The following is a 14808-nucleotide window of genomic DNA, read 5'->3' as shown; positions in this document are numbered from 1 at the left end:
TGAATAATGGAGGCAGATCTAAAGGGCAAACAAGTAGACAGACAGTCAAACAGGTGTTCTTTGGGGATGGCAAAGGAGGGATGTTCACCTGAAGACATTGTACTTTCCTGTTAGGTTAATGACCTTACGTCTGCACATTTTCACAGAATTTTATTTTCCAGCTTTCATGAAATACATGCCTCATCTTATGGGCAGGCACGCAAAAGCGGTTCAGCTCTGTGCCGTTCCAACTGCTTGGTTTGTTACTGTTAACGGGTAATGCATTTTAGATTTGGTGAGAAAGAAACATTTGTCTTTCACATCATTTGAAAGGTTGTTCTCCTCACGGTTTTTTCCAGTCCCAGTGGAGGTTGTAAGAGCAGGATGACTGGTAGGTTGTGCAATCGGACCCAGCTGCTACCACTAGCGCGGGTCATCAAGTGAACTTACATGTGTACGTGCTTGTGGGTTTGTTTTCTTATTAACACAGCCGTGTAGCATCATGTTTCATCTCACTTAAGAGCAGCAGCATCTGGATCAGCATTAAACATTAAATGGGACACAATGTGAAACAGTATTCACTCAGTTTGCCTCATTAAATATGGATTCATATTTCTTGAAACTTTTTTTTTTTTTTTTTTGGTGATGTTTATTCCTCTAAGTAGTTTTCTAAGACAATTCCTGTCACCCACACTGTTGGGTCTGTGTTTCCTCAAGCCCCGCTAGTTTAGAGACTTATTCTTGTTAACGACAAAAACAAGACTAACATCTTTTACTTGCTAGCAAGGGAAGTTTTTGGTCAAAAACCAGCTCTTGGAGCTCGCGCTCCTAAACTGTCTCCAGCCCAAAATCCTTCAAAGAGCAGCTTCCCTCGCAGCTATTTATTGACAAACTGTTACAGTTCACACAAAACACAACACAGCATCTCCTCGGTAAAACCCCCCTTGGCTACAAAGACAAGGCACTATGTGTGTGAACGTGTATGCATGTGCAAGAACGTGTGTGTGTGTGTGTGTGTGTGTGTGTGTGTCCTCCTGCTGACCAAAAGGGTCATAAAAGCAGGAAGCAACGTCACAAGAAACAGATCTTTCAGATAGGATGTTTCTGCAATAAAATCTCCCCCAGCACAGAGTGGCTGGAGAGTAGGGATGGGTACCGGTATTTTTTTATTTATTGTTTATTTTGTAGTTTATACTTGATTAACCAGAGAATGTCTGCTGAAAATACAGCTGTGATGGTCTTTTTCCCAGATTTTGTGTGTGTGTTAAGTCTGATTGTTGAATGTTGTCATTATGTTCTTAAATTTGTACAGTCTTGGTTCAAGCAGTAGGATCAAGACATTCCTTTGATCATGAGCACCTCTTCAGTAGGGATGGGTATCGTTTAGGTTTTATTCGATACCAGTACCAAACCGGTACTTTTGAAACTGTGCCGGTGCTTAAACAGTGCTCGAACCGGTGCTTAAAGAAAATATAACTATTTGCGACTGCTTTTTGTGTGCTCTCTGTGTTTATGAACAGTTGGTATAAAAAGCAAGAAACAGACAAATGCATATATGCTCTTTATTTTCGTAGATAAATTATGCAAATATGCTGACTTAATCAATAAAAATTAATGAAAAAATTCCAGCGAGGAACACAACTGAGGCAACATGTTACTTTAATGTTTGTAAGGTTATGCCTGTAGTGTAATGCAGTAATCATAAAGCAGAATTAAGCACAGGAGACAGCCTGGTGTGCATGGTAGATGGGTTCTAAGAATGTAATACATTAATAACTCTTGTGCTTTCTTGTGGATGTTGATCTATCTTGAAAGCATTTTGAAGGCTCTATTCGTCTAGGTCTTCCCCCAAGGTAGAAGGTTTTTTTTTTTTCATTGTCTTAGTTCATATTTTGACTTTCATAACATTAACATTACATTCATCCTAGCTATAGTTTTCTATTTGGATTGTTAAACTTTATTTGATTATAGTGTCACTAGTTAGTGACTTAGCTTGTCAAGATCTGTTTTCTGTTTATTGACTCAGCCAAAATAACTCTTTATTAGTGGACTTGCAAAGAATAGTGCAGATACATTGATTTTTTGCCTGTAAAGTGCTCTTCAGAACATCAGAAAAATAATCCTGTTGAGCTTGAGGTATTTTTATATATATTTTTTAATCCGTAAAGTTTTATGATACTATAGCAGTGGACATTTGCACTAACTTGCAAAAGAGGGAGGGAAATTGTAATTGCCGGTTGGAAGACTTTCCTCTACATTAGTCCTTAAATTTCATGTTTTGTCAACCAAGTGGTTATTTTTGCTTTTGCTTTTTTAGAGGCTGTTTTCCAGTTAGAGCCATATATGTAATTTTGACAAATGCAAACTGAGGAGAACCAAACTATTCAGACAAGCCCAGAGCTGTCACTAGTAAAATCATTATCACCTTCTAGGATTTAATTACAGAGGGGGCTAAGTAAAACTGGACATAATTAACATGAGAAAATACCTACGTGTTGGTTTCAAACTACAATTCAAAACAGTTTTTAATTGGGCATTTTAGTATACTTTTAAATGTGTTGGTAATTTTGTGTATAATATAACAAAGTTGAATTTGTGGCAGCACCGTATCATTGAACCTATTTTTCGGATCGTAAGGCGCACTGGATTATAAGGAGCATTAAGTGAAACAAAGCAGTCAGATAAGTCAAACTTTACTCAACTCATTCTTCTTGCTTCCTCCACTTCTGTACCTTTTGATTCATTAATGTTGAATTCTCTCGCAGCTGCTCTATTCCCATGTTGTTGCAGTATATTAATGACTAACCTTGTATTGTGGATGGATTATCTCAGTTGTTCTCCTGTCTGAAGTTTGGTCCGTTTACAGCATCCTGCCATGCGATTGCGTTTGTTCTTAACCATTGGGAACCCTCACGTTAACTTCTATAGAGTGGAAAAAAAGTTAGCATTCATGCTCCAGCATGATTGTGTTTATGTTATACTAACTTAGCTGTGTCGCTAGCGGTCACACAGCATATCATTATATACCAGCTAGCCCAACTTCAGTAACCCTACAAAAATTTTCAGAAATCTCTCAGACAGAACATGATATATCATGTTGGGGTGGAAACTAGCAAGCTAACTTCCTGCTAACTTCTAACTCCGTTAAAGCCGTAGCTGTAATGCTCCGACAATCCATCAAAGTGGTGTGGCTTTGTAGCTTACCAAAGTTGTGCTAAAACATTTTTTGACAGATTTTTGAGCGTCGTGTATCACGTACAATTGGTTTGAGGTCAGTAAGCACAACCAGAATTCATACATAAGGCGCACCGGATTATAAGGCGCACTGTCGATTTTTGAAAAAATTAAAGGGATTCAAGTGTGCCTTATAGTCTGAAAAATACAGTACTTTATCAGAATCAGAATCGTGTTTATTGGCCAAGTATATGTGTAGACACATGCAAGGATTTGGTTTGATTTGGTTCCGGTAGATGGTGGCTCTCAAGCACAGCAATGTAAAACACACACACACACACACGTCTATATATACATTACACATGCATACACATACATACACAAAGCTGAGTAAACCAACTATAAATAACTCATCTAAACTTATATACATAAAATACAGAAATGAAATGAGGTGGAATGAATGTTTGTGAATGTTATGTTCACTTTTCTTCGAGAATTGGATTGTTTTTAGTAGAGACATATCTACAACATGTACTATGTACAAGTCCTGTTTATTTATTTATTTATATATATATATATATATATATATATATATATATATATGTATAAATTAAAAAAAAAAGTGGTTTAGGATTTCAGTACCATTCTACTAAATTTAATCTAATGCCAAAGATGAATTTTTTTGTCTCATTATTAAAGAAAATGATTGGATTACATTAATTATTCATGAAACAAAAAATATTTTTGTTATTGCTTAAAAGCTTATTTAAAATCCTTTATGGTAGTTTTTGGTAATTTAATTTAAATTTAACATTATTTGGGTTGTCACGTGAGGGTAGGAAAATAAATTGATCTGTAGTTAGACAGCTTCCCTTTTATACTTAGGTTTTATTTCACTACAACAGACTGGTGTAGTGTCTGCATTATAGTAGATGCTGCACCAGTCTGTCAGTCTCCTGTGACACTCTCCCCTCACTTATGAACAAGATCCTGAGATACTAAAACACTTGGGGCAGCAGCTTATCCTTGCCTTGGAGTCTGTGCACCATCCTTTTCCAGCTGAGACTCATGGCCTCAGACTTGGAGATTCTAATTCTCATTCCTGAAGCGTCTTAATCAGCTGCAAACTGCACCAGTGCAAGCTGGAGGTCAGCGCCCAATGAAGCCAACAGGACCACATAATCTGCAAAAATCAGAGACTTCCTCCACATCTTGGCTGCACATATAAATTCTATAAATATTATGAACAGAATATTTGACAAAGCTTTGGTGGAGACCAGCACCCACTGAGAATTATTCTTGGCAATGTGAACCAAGCTCTTACTATCATTGCATAGCGACAGAAAATGACTGAAAGCAACTACAGCTAAATGCACACGAAATGTAGCTCTACAGTAGATGCAGTTTGCCACATGCTGTACTCATGGAATGGTGTTATGTGACCGGAGGAGCTAGCAGCTGCTACCTTCCTGCCTATGGTTCAGGAACAGAACCATAGGCATACCATAGGTGCTTGCCCAACACCTTGGGCAAGCAGATTTTTCAGCCAAGAGTTGGACAGTCACCTCCGCAGGTTCCTCACTCCCAGGATGGTCATTGCTTTTTGCGCTGGGGCTTGAAGTGTAGCAGAACTGGTTCTCCATTTTATGTGTGGGACATGACCCAGAGGTCTCAGGTAGACCCAGCATGGACGAGGTCTCCAATGATGATAGCTTCCAGTTTGGGATGTTCCCAGTCCAGATGATGAATGTAGATATGGGGTCATTATAGGGCTGGGCGATATGACCCAAAATTCATATCTCGATATTTTTTAGCTGGATGGCGATATAAGATATATATCTCGATTTTTTTTTAATTTTTTTATTTTTTTTTTAAAAGCCATAAGTTAAGAACAAAAAGAGAGTTCTTAGTCACACTGTGTCCCAGATGTCACACAGGCACTTTTATTTACATCATTTACATCAGTAAGCACAACCAGAATTCATACATATTGCGCACTGTCGATTTTTGAGAAAATGAAAGGATTTTAGGCCGTGTCGTTAGCACGGTTAGCTCCCTAACACGTTGACGCTGTCCAGCCCCACACATGGTAACTCGCTAACGGAGATTTTCCGCTTTCATCTTGTCATTGCCTGCAGGTGAAGCTATGGGGGAGGCGGAGTTGTGTTCAGTGAAGGAGAGGCAAGGCAGAGTAACGTTGCGTAGAGACAAAAGTGGACGAAAGAGAGGCAAACCTGCGGCTCCACAAGTATAATTATAACGTAACATAGACTATATCGATATAAACGATATTGTCACATCTTATATCTCGTATGAAAATATATCGATATTTTTTAAAAAACTCGATATATCGCCCAGCCCTAGGTCTTTGTCCTTTAAAATGACAGATTAACCTTATTCCTGTTGCTACTCTGATACTTCAGTCCAGGATCCATGGCAAACAATCATTAACTACCCTACCTGCATTAAATATCCTGTCAGATATGACGACAACTTATATCTCTGGGGTCTGTGCAGACCCTATTTGGTAGGATGAGGTTTAACACTGCAGCAATTCAAACCTCAAACACAAGTATAAAAAGTTATTGTCGTGTTTTAACATAACTGTCTAAACAAAACCTAATTTGTAAACTGTAAACATTACTTTGGACAGGGAAGTCAACTTCAGCTCGGCTATACTTATAATTAATTAATTATAATTTCTACTTCTCCCCCACTTTCTTTCTCTTACAGCACCACTGCAGTTCAGCCAGTGGTAGTGCATGCAAGTAGACAGCTTTTCTTGTAAGCTCCCTTTAGACCATTCCCCCACTGCTTGCGTTCCCAATAAAAAAATAAATAAAAAAAAACAGCAAAAACTCCCCAACTTAAGATCAACTTTTCAAAGCATCAAAAATGGGTGGTGCTGAGTGTAGCTCTGTGCATTGCATTGAATGTCAAAAATCTCACCATTTCTCATGCTAACCTTTTAAGGTGAACCACTTAGGAGCAAGCAGTTTGCAAAATTGCATTTCTTTGAAGAGTGACAGTTCCCAGTAGAGAAGCAGTAGGTCTAATAAAGCCACCCATACAGTAATTGTCTGAGGACCTTTGAGACAATCTTTTAAAGCTACTTACCAAGGCAATAGATGTTGACTTTAATAAGATTTAACGCTGCTTATGGTTACTCAATTATCCCTAATATATATGTTTACGATAACATTTACTGGCTATTAAATAATTAACCTCGTCCAAGCCCGCCCCTGTCTGTGCACACATGCAGAACCATGGCTGGGGGTTTCTTTCTTTTTTTTTTTTTTGCTTCACTTAATCTTCCCAATGTTTTATCTGCTATTCCTGTTAGTCCCTGGTCAGTTCATGCCATTACAACTCCAGGCACGGACTCCCATTTCTCCCCACATTCTTCCTAAGATGTTATCATTTTCCCATTGCATATAGCTAAAAGGTTATATTAGTTTATTTCATATAGATTAAATCTCCCATTATCTGAGGGACAATTTTCCCATAAACATAGATAATAGGAATTGTAAACTTTAACATAAATAACTGTTTAGTGTAAAACTGTTGTTGTTGTTTGCTACATTTTCTTATCAGTCTTGGGCAAATTACAGCAATGTCTGGAACAAGTCTTTAATAAACACATTAAAAAATGATTCTTGTTTGTTATTGTTAATATTCCTCGTCTACTTTTACAGTGTAAGACAAGCACCTGAATCTGTGTGCTTACATACAGTGGCTTGCAAAAGTATTCGGCTCCCTTGAACTTTTCCACATTTTGTCACATTACAGCCACAAACATGAATCAATTTTATTGGAATTCCAGGTGAAAGACCAATACAAAGTGGTGTACACGTGAGAAGTGGAATGAAAATCATACATGATTCCAAACATTTTTTACAAATAAATAACTGAAGAGTGGGGTGTGCGTAATTATTCAGCCCCGAGTCAATACTTTGCAGAACCACCTTTTGCTGCAATTATAGCTGCTAGTCTTTTAGGGTATGTCTCTACCAGCTTTGCACATCTAGAGACTGAAATCCTTGCCCATTCTTCTTTGCAAAACAGCTCCAGCTCAGTCAGATTAGATGGACAGCGTTTGTGAATAGCAGTTTTCAGAGCTTGCAGCAAAAGGTGGTTCTACAAAGTATTGACTCAGGGGGCTGAATAATTACGCACACCCCACTCTTCAGTTATTTATTTGTAAAAAATGTTTGGAATCACGTATGATTTTCGTTCCACTTCTCACGTGTACACCACTTTGTATTGGTCTTTCATGTGGAATTCCAATAAAATTGATTCATGTTTGTTGCTGTAATCTGTCAGCATGTGGAAAAGTTCAAGGGGGCCGAATACTTTTGCAAGCCACTGTAGGTCAGCTGTCTTGTCATTTGAGAGCCCCAAAGACTTAATGAATGTTGTCATGATTTTAACGGGTAAGAATAACTCAACCATGATAAATGATACACAGTCAACTTAATCATCACAGACTGTATTTGCAAGCTGAAAATACGAGTTACCTTTACTATGGTTTAGGTCTAGCTTTTAAAATGTATTTAAAACAAAATCAAATCAGGTGTACAACAGCCATGACTCTTAACTCTGTAGTTCACTCAAATTTATCCTCTCATTTGTGAGGTTAAGATAGTAACCATGAACAGCAGCATCCACAATTTGAGTCCCAGTGATGACCTTTATTATATCTCTCTCTTCCTTTATTTCCTTTTTGATTTTTAATTGCATTTGCTATTTATTATGGTGTTAGCCAAAGTTAATTATTATATCTATAACTGAGACTTATCTTATGTTGAATAATCACAAATAGTAAATTAAACAAAGTTATTGTTGTTACAATGTCAGCTTCTGAACTCAAAGGTTTAATCTGCTCCCTTGACAACTGAGGGCCATAATTGCTGCCTTTGTGGTTACTGTATCAGTTCCTGAAGTAAGAAGCCATAAGGGAAGAATGGAGGTCTTAAGCTTCACCAACAAACTCCAAAAGTCAGAGAATTACAAGTGGTGTAGGCTTTAGCTCTGTTATAAGTCATTGTCACAGATTGTGTGGTGACCTGTGCAATGAATAACATCAAAACAACTGGAAAATAGTGCATTTATTTTCATAACTGCACACATATGTAACCACAGTTTTTGTTTTTGTTTTGTGGAACTGTTTTTGCTGAAAAATCCCTGTGAACTTGGGCGGAATAATGTGACAAAATTGCACATCCATGTCAAAAGATTGGAAGTAGATGAGAATATTGTTTTACATTTTTTTGTGCAAACACAAGCACAACGGAAAATACATTGCAGAATGTTTAACTGGAACATTTCAGATTCTTATCTAGACATTAGATGTGAAATTTGCACTTTAGCTTCAGTCGCTGCTGTGAATGTGGCCAAAACAGTTATGCAGGTTTAAAATCTGGCAAACAATATGCCGATGCATGTGATGAGAGCAATCAGTCTGTGTAATGTGATCTATTCAAATGAGAGAAACAAGCCTCTGACATGTAATGTCTGATGTGATTATGACACAGTCATCATCAGCCATCGGTGTCATTGTTGCTTCAAATAAGTGTTGAATGTTAGAACATTACGTCTATTTCAATGAACAGAGAGATCTCAAAATTGTGTGATGCATCTGCTTTTTGTTTGATTTTATTGGAAAGAAATCAAAATTGAACCTAAACTGTCATAACAATTATACATATTTCTTGGCAGTGCATATAGTACATGAACTCTTTCTATAGTCTCCAGCATCACTTTTCATTCAGTGTAGTGCTTTGTTATTTCTTTACTGACATCAAAAAGTCTAAAGTAATGCTTACTTCAAATAACACTGTCTTCTTCTTTTTTTCTGTTTGCTTTGTCTCTGCTTCTTTACTTTCTCTTTTCTTTTTTTCTCTTGTTTTCTTTTGCAACTTCTGCTTGGCTGCATGATCTGCCTTGATGTTTGCTCTACAACAGAAACAAAAGGTTAGTAGATTTTTTATTTTTTTTTATTTATTTTTTTTAATTATTACTTGCTTTTCTTATCTTGCAGCATCAGTTTTAGTTGGTCCCAAACTAATTTCAGATATGTTACTGTGGGAGTTTGTGAAATTGTAACCTGCATGTTAGTCATGCACTGAGGGATTTCAATTGATCTGTTAAAGAAGCACAACCCCCATTACTACTTGCACCTGTATAATTGTATAAAGGTGCATGATGCTGACCTGACCTTTCTGAGCAGTATTTCTCCCCTACATTTTTTTCTATTTAATTTTTTTTATTATTTACTTTTTTTTATAAAAGCTATTGAAATTTAAAAGGTTTTATATCTAGTTAAATCTGACAAACATTTGAAGTTGGGATTGTCTTGTACATTTTACTAAAAGTAAAAGCAGTTAATCATTATTATGATGCAGATTTGAAGACTGTAGTTTGTTCGTATTTTTACTCTTCGTACTCACCAGTGTTAAAGATAAGTCTTTGCAGGTAGGTAGTAGCTAATCTGAAGTATTTTGTGTTGCTCAAAATACTTGTTAGCCTGTTGGTTTAACATGAAGAGCCTCTTCTAACGCCTATAAAACTCTGTCTGTGGACCGTGTTACATGTGTTGCCAAAGCAACCACAGACTTGGATTTATTATGCGACCTTGTAAAGTTAAGTTGTAACATCATCCTTCAAGAGTGTAGACCTCCAGCCAGTGTTATAACTCTGTGATTGATCGGTGCATTATTATCCAAGGAACTTGTGTAATTTTAGAAATTGCGTCAGTCTAAATGGAGTCTTTTAATTTTACAGTGAATTTAGTTTTAACTTGCCATCAGCAGTAAAGAGAGAAATAGTTTAGAAAAGTAGATGATTTAGTTTTATAAGCAAACACTATAACTTCAAATCTCCCTCCAATTTTTGATATATCGAATGCTTGCGCAGTGCATTCCCCTTTGGGGTGGTTGTATTGACATAAATAGTTGTAATATCAAAGGACTAAGATTTATTTATTTATGTTTTTAACATTTGATGAACTCAGAGTAAAAAAGGCTTCTTTGTACTGTGCCTTTTACTTACTTGGACAGACAAGAAGAAAAAGCGGAGAAACAAACAAGCAAATGTACTGAGTGGGCAAGCAGAGAACGAGCTGACAGCTCTCAAAAGTGTTGGCAATTTCTGTGATTTCACGGATAGCCTCTGGAGAAGCTCTTTGAGAGTATCAGTGTCAATAGATAGAGATAAAACATGTATAACATGGCTTTCCTTTGGGTGTTAGTGAGAAGACAAGGTGAAAATCACAGAACATATTCCAGTCGCTGGCAGGTGGGGAATTAAGTACTATGAGGAACATGTCCTCTTTTTACTGCACTACTCATGTCTCATCTGTTTGTTGTTGTAGCTTCTGGATCAGCCAGCAGTGATGGTAATTTTTTAAACATAATGGGCACTAGTTAAAACAAACCTGTAGAGACCTGCCTTTTTGGTATTCAGTTGGATTTGGTTAAATGTTTGTTTTCATAAAATGAACGATTATTTCTTTGAGAAGTAAACTGGGAATGACTAAATTAGTGGTGCTGGTTTTTTTACATCATAAACTAAGCCAGGCTTAGGAAACACTAATATATTTTATTTCAATAAAGGAATATATTAATAATAAAAGCTAAGCCTACATGGTTGGATCAGCCATATTGTTAGGTCCATAATTTGTTGGACATTTGTTGGGCATTTTTTTGTAATTTGCCACTATTCAGCACCAGTGTTTTTTTTTTTTTTATTGGTGTTTTTTTTCTTTTCTTTTTCCCCCACACAGCCATGATGCAATTAAAGCTGAAATGCAGACTTTGTGCTTTAATTGAAGGAGTTAAGGAATTCTAAACACTTTTGAGTGTTTGAGTGTGCTCAAATGTAATTGTACAACTGATTTATAAACAGTTTCATGGTCAGGTGAGGTCTATTCCCTTGGTGATAAACGACAAATTAAACAGATAAAAGTTCTGGAGTGTTAAGTTGCACTTGTTAGTTGTTCATTAAAGAGATGCTGGTGCAAGTGAAGGAGGCCATCGCATAGCTGAAAAAACAAAATGAGCAAAATGAAAAAGGAAAATGTTTAGGAGTGGTCATGAATAGAAATGGTGAGTTTGTCAAACCATGGGCTATACTCAGGAACAAGAACGCCAGATCAGACGTCGCCAGAAACATCTTTAAAAAAAAACAAAAACATGGTGGAAGCCGGACCACTAGTGTTTATTGATGATATGATTGCTGATAGAAATAACAAGATAAGTTCTGAAGTGCACTACGGGGCTGTACTAATGCTTGGATTGCTGCACATGCTCCAAAACTGATTGGACAGTGCTTCACATTGCAAAGGATAATGAGCTAAAGGCTAATGCAAAAACAACCCAAGAGTTTCTCAAGGCAAAGAAATGAGAAAGATCCTCATTGCCTGAGTCAGTCACCTGATCTCAACTCAGCAGAGCATGCTTTTCAGTTAGTGAAGACAAAATTGAAGACAGAGACCCACAAACAAGCAGCACCTGGAGGTCGCTGCATTTAAGGCCCGGTAGAGGCAATCACAGTCTGCACTTTGAACACTTGATTGTTTGATTTAAAAGTCACTGTAATGGTATAAAGGACTAACTTTGTAATCGTCCACATATGTGTCATTCTAATTCTAGTATATTCTATAATTACATCTTGATTCAGAATTTTAGAATTCCCTTTGAGATTTTGAAGATAAAATTTTAATTGTTACCATGTTCACATATGGGGGGGGGGAACAATTTCTTTTTCTTTTTTCCCCATATGTGAACTTGTCAGACTGGCATGTTATATGAATATACATAATTGCAGTTCGTGTTCTAAAGAGTAACATCTTAATTGACGTCTGCAGCATGTTTTCTTTCTATTTCTTTTCATCAAGGAGAGGGCAGAGAGACAGTTTTCGTCGCTATAGTGCTTGGAACAAAAATGAGCAACAACATGAAGAGAGCTGCCCTTTCCTGAGCCTTCTTTTCAACTAATAAATAACATCCAATTAGACGAAACCCTCAAAGATCACAAAATCAGTTTGCCATTTCTTCCTGGAATACAAGCATCCACTAATAACCTACCTCTACTGAAACGCTGCAAGACGGTAGACAAAAAGAAAGAGAAATGGAAAGGGTGTTGGGGAAAGAAACTGCTAAAAATTGAGAAACATAAGGAAGTTAATAGCTTTTTTTAATTATTATTATTTTATTTACTATTGGAGCCTGACCAATACAGGATTCAGCTCACATCGGCTGGTAAAAAAAGGTTCAAAATGGCCGTGGGCTGTTCTGTGTTATGCAACAAAATGCTTAAACTTTAAAATGTAGTTATTACAGAAGAGTTGGGAGAAAACAACACCACAGATAACATGCTGCGGTATTAGCAGCATGCTGTGTACTACTATACCTTTGGAAGAGATATACTTAAGGAATAATTCAAAACCGTCACAGCACATAGACTGTATGGTAATTTACACGTTAGCTTTGAAAAGTGGTTCTATGATTGTCTTAAATATACCGAAAAAGTTATTCAATAAATCCATATAATGCTTGCGTGGAGATGTTGTGTTAATTTGATCAGTGCAAACATAGTATTTAATTTGGTTTAATCTGATTACCAGTGGTGATGCTGTATTTGTTGTTGCCTTCCTAAGTTTTTGGTTGTTTCCCTCCTTTTTTTAAGAATACTGTACAATATGAATAGTGAATGTCTGGCAAAGCAGATAATTAATAGGAATCATAGATTAAGCTTGTAAACATATGCAGCTTGGGATATGTTTTAGCGTGATGATGCACGAATACTTAGTGAATAAATAATTTGAAGTCATAGCATGGTTATGCTTGGACAAGATGCTTCACGCCTATCCTTTTTTAAAATGTTATTTACTGCAGTGTAAAGGCTTTGGTTTGAGTCAGTGTCAGGCTCACTAGATCAATGTAGCCTGTTAAAGAGAAAGTTGAGGAAAGACGGTCTCTTTTCCTACTGCTGGCATGCTATGACAGATAATTAGACAGCTAATTTCCATATGAATATAATGGTCTGGTAAGGAAGTATATTTGCATTGGTCCTGTCATTCTGCACAAGTATATTTGGGGAGCAGAAATTGGGCTGGTATGTAGGAGGGAATTAACTCGTATGCTTGGTTTGGCGGTTAAGCAGCACATACAGTAAAGAAAAGGCTCTCATATGGTGGTAAAGACCGGTCAGCGCTAACAGCTTTTCATCACTTGTCATACTCAGGCTGATGTGACACATTAAACAGCTGTGTTCATTCATATCCATGCCTCTCCCCTGTCAGCCTTCACTGCATTAACCCTCAGAGTATCTGTAAATTGGAGCCATTTAACATATGTATATGATGGTTAATGGGTTTCTCAAATGCAAGGTGGGTGTATTTCCTAAAACAAAAGCGAGAGCTTTTGTGGTCTGCTGCGTGGAGAACTTGAAAGGCTTTTGAATTACAAGAAAAGAAAAGAAGCTGAGGAGGTTGGTGGACACCATCACAGAATTAGGAGACGATTGAGGACTAGAGAAGGTGGGGATAAAAGCATTACAGTAGGCTGTCCTGTTGAAAATCATATGCCTAAATATTTTTTTGAGAACTTAGCATTATATTCTCATTTATGCTTATGTATTCTTAAGTTGCCTAATTACCATATTAATCTCACTTAGCTGGATAAAAATAAAAATATGTGTTACCTCCAGAGGTGCACGGAGTGCAGCTTTGTTCACTGAGGGCAGGAATTAGCTTCTAAAATCACATCAAATGTTTTAAATATAGCTTGTTTTGAACCGCACTGACTATATGAGGATATCAGCAGCATGTCCATGTCTAGCTGCCTAGCAGTCAGCATTGCTGCTGATATATACCTGTTCTCATCAAATGGACTTTCTCTCCTGTGTGTCTCTGTCTCGATTGTGCTTCTTTTCTCCTTCTCTCTCGCTCTCTTTATGGTTTTGCTTTGACATTTTGAAGAATACCATTAGCTCTATAATGACTTTCCGTGTGGCTGTAGAAAATTTGTGCCAGTATGAGAGATCTCATCAAATGCATAATCATTAAAGGCTCTTTTCATTATTGTTGAAAGGGAACGTCCGATCACACACCGTACACATGGCTGTCTCCCACCCACCCTCTCACACCCTTATTTTACATCCAGCCTGTTATTTTCATATATATTTTGAACCCGCCACGCAGCCATATTCTGGTCAGATTACGAAATGTCTAATGTGCTACAGTGTGTGCTGGAGCCACACACCAATTACCTGGACCTGTGACAGTGTCCTGAAATGTTTGAAAATGTCACGTTTTTACAAACACGTACCCCCACCCTTTGCATTTTTTTTTTATGTGTGTGTGTGTGTGTGCTTAATCTTTTTCTATTTTCTGTTCTTTTCCTCCTCCATTGTTGTTGTTGAGTTGTGGTTTTTTTCCTGTCTCTGTTTCTCAAGCATCAGCACTTCAATTTAGTCCCAATTTGTGTTTTTATGTTCTCATATCATCAAAGTAATGGGCCGGCTCGTTAAAAACATATTTGCTTTCGCGACTTTATTTTTCTGCTGCGATTTTTCATCCACACGTGTAGGTTTGTGTATGGAGGAGGGAGGGGAAGGATACAGCGCTGGAAGTAGGGAAGGTAGTGGGAGAAA

At 37.2% G+C, this 14808-nt stretch overlaps 1 protein-coding gene across 7 annotated transcripts in view; it reads left to right on the top strand.

The window, feature by feature from the left end:
• Positions 1–14808, top strand: part of LOC146718866 (protein diaphanous homolog 3-like) — a 173755-nt gene that overhangs the window by 43359 nt on the left and 115588 nt on the right. Inside the window, exon 1 of one of the 7 annotated variants that reach the window (XM_085456720.1) lies at positions 9089–9126. The exons of the other annotated variants lie outside the window; for them this stretch is intronic. The gene's annotated coding sequence lies outside the window, so the exon portion shown is untranslated. Of the gene's footprint in view, positions 1–9088; positions 9127–14808 lie in introns of those variants that run through there. 7 annotated transcript variants of the gene reach the window in all.

Source organism: Copadichromis virginalis, linkage group LG1, assembly GCF_057382275.1.
Source record: "Copadichromis virginalis isolate Kocher_CV1m ecotype Utaka linkage group LG1, C_Virginalis_male_GT1.1, whole genome shotgun sequence".
Classification (NCBI taxonomy): domain Eukaryota; kingdom Metazoa; phylum Chordata; class Actinopteri; order Cichliformes; family Cichlidae; genus Copadichromis; species Copadichromis virginalis.
This window is presented reverse-complemented; position numbering and strand designations above follow the sequence as displayed.